Source organism: Alligator sinensis, unplaced genomic scaffold (assembly GCF_000455745.1).
Source record: "Alligator sinensis unplaced genomic scaffold, ASM45574v1 scaffold665_1, whole genome shotgun sequence".
Lineage (NCBI taxonomy): Eukaryota > Metazoa > Chordata > Crocodylia > Alligatoridae > Alligator > Alligator sinensis.
The window spans coordinates 1,424,693-1,433,917 of record NW_005842034.1 but is presented as its reverse complement, the minus strand read 5'-3'; positions in this window follow the sequence as shown (position 1 = coordinate 1,433,917).

Genomic DNA, 9,225 nt, shown 5'->3' with positions numbered 1-9,225 from the left:
CAGGAATGCTGAATACACATTACGCCAGGGCTGCTGGAGCATGCTAATTAGTATGCTCCAGCAGACCTAATTAATTGTGTCTACTCCAATGCAAACACACTCTAATTAGAACACATTGGAGCAAGCATCAGGCACATGTATAGGTGCCCGATGTGATGATGAGATCCAAGTTCCATTCTCCACAGCTACCCAAGGCCAGATTTCAATCACCTTTTGAAAATCCCATTTAGGTACCTTATACTATTAAAATTGGTCTCTACAGCACTAACAGAATAAGTCTCTAGAGGCCAGCAGACCCAGAATAGGTGTAGATTCCAGAGTGAAGGACCCCCAAACCAATGATGTCCGGCTACTAGCCTTCTCCATTTTACTTGCCTCTGGTGCTTCAGCAAATTACTACCACAGTATTATGCAAAGAGGCAGTCTAAAATACAAGCAATACTAAACAAAAACCTCATCTGGTAATACAGTAGTTACCAGGTACTAGGCATTGCCAGTGATATGCTTAGTATGAAGTTGCTCAGTATTAAATCTGTCATGCTCATGCCCCCAATTTAGTAGACAGAAAATACAACAGTGCTCCACAGCTTCTATAAAGTTGCTCACTGTATATCCAATTAAGTTTCACTTGCTCTGCAGTTGCTATATAAAAGTTCTGTTTACTTATTAGATTAGCCAGGAATGTTATTTATTTCACTTTAAACTGTGCCTACAACTGCGTTCCTGTGATAATGAGAATGATTGGCATAAAGGTCTGGATGTTTCTGTTTATTCATTTGTTTAGTAATTTCAAACAAAGTCAGTCTTCTGTCAGTTTGTTAAAGGTCAGGAGGCAACGCAGTCATTCCTCCACACTGCTGCCCATCACAGTTAATAAAAAAGCAGATAAACCTGTCAAAAAGCGACTGCAGTGTAATTGTACACACATTTATTTACCTAATGTTGATCTTTTGCTAAAATGAACTACGTGCTTCATTGTGCCACTTAGCCTGCCTGCCTGCTATTCATCACAGAACTAAAGAAACTACTGTTCCAAGTAAGTTTTATATTATTTTACATAACTTTGATCTTTTCATTATAAATGTAATTTGCCATTCAAGCTACTTGCCAATATCCTCAAGAATTAATATTGAATACCATTATACCATAAAAAGTCTGTTTTTAAAGAAGCTATTTCAGATTATGAGTTTGATTTTCCTCTCGCTTACACTGGTTAACACCATTGGCTTTAACAACATTACCCCCAATTCAAACTGATACAAAAGAAGAATTAGATTCTCTGCATTTTAATCAAAAGCCTAAAATATATTATTCTGCCCTTTTCTGCACTATCAGAGAACCTTTCTAAATTATCTTCCATAGAACCATTAAGGGACAAATCCTGCTCCTTTTATTATGTGCGATTTCAAGGACACAGCTAAGTATAATTTATGCTCATTTACTACTTAGGAAAATGCCCCCTTGAAATGAATAGGAACTTTTTCTGTGAAAGAGGCCAAGTAGGAACTGTGTAGTATTTGTCCCCTGACTGGTTTTCTGAATGCTTACAGGGTAACAGAAATAGCATCGTGAAAGAGTGATCCCAATGCATTTAATTTTTCTTCTTAAATATACAGCACTGTATTCTTTATATAAAAGAAGCTGGCAGTATACTAAGTGTTTGGCCATATGGTGCTTGCTCATAACCTTTCCTGCTATGTGTTGTTTAAACGTTAGAGCCAGGTGCAAAAGGTATATATGGCAGTATCAATTAACTTTATAATTGGAATATCCCAAATTTGTACCACAACCTTTTCTATTAAAAAAAATGAATATTTAGAAAAAATGTTTCAGAGAACAGTTATTTATGTTAAAAAGTTATATTACCAACTATGTAGTGAATTACTAACTTATCTTAAGAAGCATTAAAATAACATCTCATCTCTAGAAACACCCTAAAAACACAACAATGAAAGAAGCAACTCAGGATCATACCAAAGTAACTTTTAGCAAGTAGTTTCCACTGTTTGCTCATATGAGATCCTGGTGGTTAGCAACTCTCCAAATCTCTGGGCAGCTATTTACAATATACCTTATTTCAGCTGACACAGGAAATACTTCAAAACCATCCTCTTCCTCTACCTTGTGCCCCTAAATATTTCAACATTTTCAATTCTACATGGAACCAAGCTTTCCCTTACAAATTTGAAAAGTCAAAATAAGATGTTAACCTACCTGAAGTTCTGTAGCAACCCAAGTTTGGCCCAAGGCTTGCATGATTCAAAATGAGGACTAAAACATGTTTCTGAAATAAACAAATCATATCCTGCTGCTTCATTCTTGTATCATTTTTCACCCCAGTCTACTGTTGTCTGTTATTATCCAAAACCCAACTCTTCACTTTCCACACCAGGTATTTTATGCACGAGTCACCCTTGCATTAAGTTTAGCATATTAGCAGAATAGTGGTGTGGATAACGGGGGGTGGGGGGGGGAGAATGCAACACTCTAATGATAAATTAGCTTCTAAGGACTCAGAAGTCCAATTTCTTCTCCCAACATTTTGCATCATTTGACCTCTCTAAGGATTTTGGCTCCTATTCTACAAGAAGTGCAAGCATGTAATATGGGGGTAAAAGGAGAACTTGTGTTTTGTTTCCACAGGTTTAAAAAAAAGCTAATAACATACTAGAGTCTCTTTCAATCCTCCCCTTATGGAATGCTTTATTAAATAACAGAGGGATGCAGAAGCCTTACACTAAACATTTCTCTCCAGTCCAGGACCAATTACAAGACTCTTCTCCTTTTTCAAGCCAACCTCCCCACCTCTTTGTAAACATCAGCTGCCAGTCACAGCTGGACCTACTAACTTACTTATCTACAGGCTCCCCAGCCTGTGAAGGGACAAACCATCTAGTTTCATACTCAGACATCTTGCTTTTCTAGTTATCTTTAGGATGTTTTCTTGTTGAAACTTATTCAAGTTTTTTTCCTCATCTTAACAGAGCAAGTAAAATATCTGTGGACTAGAGTTATGTGAAAGAACTCCCAGTGGTAGCAAAATTGGTGAAAAATCAGTTGGCTTCCTCCTCTCTCCCTTTTTCACAGGTTTCTATGAAAACCAAAGCTGTTTAGCCCTCCTCCATCATGCTGCAATAAAGCTGTTTGGAACAAAAATAGCAAAATGTCTCCCTTGAAAAAATTTTGGTTAGCTTGTAGGGGGAAAAAAAGCTGTTTTCAGCAGAGATAGGAATACTCTACCATAGTTGCATCTCATGAATTCCTGGTAATAAATTATGAGTAACTTAGTTACCAGCTGTGGATATTAGCAAAGAAAATATTTGACTATTTCACATAGTTCTATGACAAATACATAATATGATGATTCTTTTGCTATAGCCGATAAATTCTAACCTTGTTTTACACATACCTGTCTCTATGCCATAACTACCCATTAATACAGCAAAGAACTGGGAATCTGGTCAGACAGATGTGAGGGTGACTTAATGGAATGGGTGTTAACAATGTTTTCTCTATTTGTCCCAGCTCTTAAATGAAAAAAAATATACCTGTCATCATCCCTCTAGTTGGATCTTACCAGTAACTTGTCTGACTGCTGTTGCTACATTATTATTTTTACTTCCCCTTTGATTTTCTTTGCTTCAGAGCTTCTAAAACAACCAATACTATTTTGGGATACCAAGATATTCCTTAATTCTACCATTATAACAACATGTTGGGTCATAAGTGTACATTGGAAAAAAGTACAGATGAAGAAGAAGTGAGAATAAGCTTTTTAACAGTTCTTCTTAGGTGGAGAGTTATTGCTGTTGGCATTAACAGCTTGTTCTGTCTTTGAATAAAGTAGTGATTGCTACAGAACCTAACAGGAAAGCAATCCTTAGCAATGAGTGCCTTCACATCTTCACTTCTGCTGTCACAGGTGACTGTTAAAGTGAAATTTGCTGAAGCTTAGATCAATTTGAAGCAGCCTAAATATTGCTTTTTTAATTGTACACAGTCTTTAAGTATAGAAGTGGAGGCAAAAATAATAGACTTTAAATCTCAGATAACTTTGGTATACTTAAAATAAGAATTTATTTGAAGTCAAACAGGGAGCATGAGCTACTACAGATTTAGACACATTTCTTGAAAGTACCCCGACTCTTCAACAGAGAGTTCAAGGATGGAAAATATGGACCTTACAGGCTGGCTAAGGAAACCAGAAGAAACATTCCATTGGTTGCATATCTGTAGCCCATTCATTTCAAAGCAGTATATTCTATCTTCTAAATATCTGATCTTATAGAAAGATAGTGTTTCTGAATTTAACATAGATACTTGGATTTTATAGTACATAATAGGCAAATTCGTTTGTATAAAACAAGAACCAATTGAAATCTTTCTTACCAAAACTAAACAAACAAAGCTTGGGGTTTTTATGAGAAAATGTGTTTATTATTTCACAAAATTCTGCAATTTTACTACAAATAAGAGTTACCAAAAATCACATGGAAACCTGCATTTACAGTGCTAAAAAGCATTGGTCATCCTGGGGTGTTTCCTTTCCGAAGTACTAAAGCATGGCGCAGTACAGGCAGTTATGTAATTGGCCAACGCACTCGCTATGTCGCCGCAGTGCACCGTATAGTGGCATAGCACACTGCTACATCACCATAGGGCAACAAGTAGGCGTGCCCATGACAGCTTGAAATTGCCAGGCTAATTTTCAACAGAAGAGTTTGGATAACCCTATGTCAATCCAAATCAAACTCTGAAAGTTTTCCACCTACACAGTATAGTCCTTTACTATAACAGCCTTCATTTGGTTCAGTGCCATGGTTGTATCTAACACCACTTTCTATTAAATTTAATTATTATTCCCTCCTTCCTTGTCTAAAGGTGCAGAAGAAATTCATGTTTAAGAGGATGATAATAGATTGTTTGATAATAAATTACAGTAAACTAATTCACAGATGCCAACTTTTAAGCCTCCTCTTGAAAAACAAAGATTCCTTATAGAATCTATAAAGCAGCAAGTAATGCAATACCAACTTTATAGATGTACCACAGAAGTATCATTTGGTAAGACAGACTGTAATAATGTCAGGGGTTTTGGTTTTATGAGTTGTTCTAAAGCAAGCACAGTGGAGATATTTCTTTTAAGCTATGCAAAGCAAATTTTTATTTTTAATGCTATCATTAGCCAACCTTTCTACCAAGCTTTTTGTTTTCACTAAAATAAATGAACCAGGAATCCGAAGCCAGGATTTAACATTGATTGCATCTTTATTCATAGAGAGAGAGGTATGTATAAATGAGCTATAAATAAAACCACCTGCTATTTTATCTATAAATGTATATGTGTATAGGGCATTCTTTGGAATTCATCACCTTAGAGACATTTATGAATTTAGCTTCCCAATACTCTGATGAGATAAGGATGTATATCTCCTGATATCTGTAACTGAAAGTCATTGAGGTTATGGGACAGAGCCATAAAAGGACTTTGAGTGTTTGAAGCAGGACTTGGGCAGAATTTAGGCACTTGAGTCTGAACTTGAGATCAAAACCTCTTCCAAGCTGTCATAGCTCCCTGGAGGTGACTAAACTCCATAGGCATCTTTTTGACATTAAAGTTCTTTGAGTGTCTTCAGCTGTGTTTCTTTTTATGTCCTTCAGTTTCCACAGGGCTGAGCAGCTCAGGGTCTCTCTCACAGTGAAGTCTAATCCAGAAATGAAGTGTTCTGTACCTTAAGAGTAGAAGACCCTGAGGGTCTTGATTTGTTATACAATCTCAGAGGACACCTAACGTAAACCTACAGAACCAGACTCATTACAAAGCACAGAGGCAGCTACTATTTATAAAACAGAAAAACCCACAAAATTGGACAATGGAGGAGTAGGATGGAGAGAGGAGGTATGAAGTTACCACTGTTCAGCCAGGAAGTAGGAAACTCTATGTATTTTATGTGAAACAGACATATAGGTCATAAACACACGTCTCATTTGAGGCAGTTTTGACAGTCCCAGATTTTGACTTAGATAAAAGCATAGCAGCAGTCATGGGTGACTGCCCCCCCCATCCCCGACCAGTCCTACTGACCTGGGGGGGGTCGGGTCCCCCATAGCTGATCTCACTGCCTGGGGGGGTGGTCCCCTGCGGCCAATCCTGCCAACTGGGGGCATCCCCCACAGCTGACCATTGCAGCTGCTTCCAGGAGTGGCTGCGGCCACTTCTGGGAGTGGCTGCAGCAATCGGCCAGTGATTGCAGAGGGTGCACCAGTGCTCCTCCCTGCCCATCGCCTAAGAGGTGAGCACGGCTGGACAGGAGGTGCACCAGCACTCTCAGGGGGTGCACATGCACCCCCTATGCATCGCCACTGGCAGCAGTGTCCCAGAAAAAAACTTTTAACACATTTCATCCAGCATACCTGTAGTGGAAGTTGGACAGTGAGTGTGAATGCCTGTAGGATCCCAGCACGAAAGGCTTTCTCCTGGAAAATGCAATGTCTTTTTATAGACAGGTTAAAATGTATAAACAGTCCTTGAAGCAGGACCTGAACTCCCACTGAATCCCTTAACCATGAGCAGAGTTAGGATTTTGAAAAGTGGGGTGTAGGTGGTATAGTACATCATCACATATCACATAACATATATATTTGTGCAGCTGAAAAGAAACTCTAAGCTTTGCTAGTATGCTAAGGGTCTAGTACTACATTATTCAGTTTAAGATCAAAGCAAAAACAAATATAACTTTATTGGAATGTGTGATCATTTTTTAGATTATATATTAAATTTAAAAAACACAAACTAGTCAAGAAATAGTCAAATTATGTGGTTTCATTAGTTATATAGTCATTACAGGTAAATGTTGATCTCTTAAAAATAAATCTAGTCTTCTTGAGTGTCTTGATAGTGCCAATATTTCAGTACAAGTCATTTTAATACCTGAGTTACCAGACCTGAGTAAGCTTTTTAGCTAGAACTAAAAACAGTCTGCAGGACTGTGAAATAGGAGAGAGACATTACCAGGAGTGGCTAACAGACAGCAAAAATGCAAAAGAAAGGATTATATGAATAGTGGAACATCAAGATGGTTAAATAGAAAAGGGCCATTAACATCTGTGACGTGAAGGAAGATTAGCAGGAATCAGGTAGATTATAGTGAGTCATGAAGTCAATTGACTCCCTCAGTGCTGCCTGAACAGAAAAGCCACTTTGGGTAGAAAATGGAAAAAAGGAAGGTGCAACTGCACCCCACCTGGATCTTTCTGTGCCCCTAAACAGCAAACTAAGGCATCATGTGGTTTCTCTCTCTTCTCCAATACATCTTACATTCTTTCCTGCACAGTGGTACAACTTCAATAGTTGAAGCTGAATTTGAAGAATACCGCTCACTCAGAGTTGTCTGTAGCCTGATGGAAGGAACTGACTAAACAAGTACTCAAACTACAGGGCTAATTACCGCTAATTACTGCATTTACTCAAATACAAGATGACCCTGAATGTAAGACGACCCCCGCCAATCGTTAGATTCTTTACACATTAAACTTATAAAGTTATTATAATTTCCAGGTATGGAATCTAATTATAGGAAGATCATCTTAAATTCCCCTCTCCCCTCATTACTTCAGGTGGTGTGGGGAGATAATGAGGGGAGCAGTAATCTGGCAGGTGGTGGGGGACAGACAGTGGAGGAAGTAGTATGGAGGGCACCAATGAGGGTAGTCATGTAGTGGGCAGGTAGTGAGAAAGGAAGGTAGCTTATCCCTGCTGCCTGTCCCCCTCCCAACTTACCCCTCATTATGTTGGCCGGCTCCCCCTGCCAGAGCCTCAGGCTGCCCCAATTCCCCCTTTCCCTGTTCCCTGTTCCTCCTCCCTCCATGCCTCTTCTGTTTCCAGCAGCCTCAGGTCCACCCCCCTCTCTTCCTCCTATCTCCCCCTCCCCCACAAAGTCTCCCCCTGTAAATCTGCCCTCCACTCCTACCCTGCACTTACCTTTGCTCTGCACCAGCAGACTCCATCCCTGCTGTAGCCCAGGGCATAGAGCATGGCTCCAGCCCAGCCCCATGCTGGCTCCATGCCACTGCTACAAAGCTAGGCTGGAGCCACACATCATGCCCTGGGCTGCAGCAAGGACAGAGCCTGCCAGCACAAAGCCAAGATAAGGAGAAATGTGGGAGAGGGGAAAAAAAAGAGAGAAGCACCAGGGGGAAGACTGGAGCTGTAAGGGAGGAGTGGCAGGGCATGCAGAGGCATTGGGAGAGGGGCAGGTGGCAGCTGTGGGTCCGGCTCCAGCCCCAACCCCGACTTCAGGCCAGAGCCACAGCAGCTGCCTGCCCCTCCACTGCCCCGTGCTCAATTATAAGGTGAGGGGCGTTTTTCCACATGTTAAATGGGAAGGGGAGGGGGGAACTCATTTTCTAAACAAGTAAATACAGTAAAAGGAAAAGACTGGTGGCATCTCCTCCTCCTTCAGCAGCTGTGTTTTTCAATGGCAGCAGTGATCTCTACTCTTCTTTTGAAGGAAAGGTTGTAGACATACCCTCAGGAGCAGTTTCCAGACTGCATCCCAAATAGACAGCAGAACCACCCTGCAGCCTTGGGTGAGAAAAAAGATCCTCCCTGCTTTCACCACTTCCTGCTGGCCAGCTCAATGTACTAGCTGTTATGAATCCCATCTAAGCGCATCCCCAAGCACTGTCTAAGCACCTAAATCAGGTTTCTGCGTTCTGCACCACCAAACTTTTATCTTTTTAAAGTCCTTTACTAATTTGCTCTAAAGTAGCTTCTTAAACACTGGCTTATATTTCCCAGGTAAAGGCAGAAACTGCACATCTCCTGACCATCAGTCCAGTGTTTTGACCGTAAGATAATCCTTTCCCCTTATAAATACAGATACATTAATTGAGATGCAGAGAAGCAAGCAGTCCAGAGATACAGAAAGGGAAATTGTGAAACTAGGTCCCATTAGGGACATCATCGGACTAACATCTGTCAATTTGGACTTTGAGCATATCTAAAATTAATATTTTTTGCAACATAACTGTCATTTACACATGTATATTTAAAATCAACTGTGCCTAAAGGGAAAATGCTAAAATATGAGATCGATGTTGACAAAAATTAAAGCACTGAAAACATTATGCATTTTTAAAAAACAAACAGTTTCACAGACAAACACTAAAGGCCAAAAGTTGTTCTGAGAGACAAATGTACAGCTCCCACTGAAGTCAGCAGGA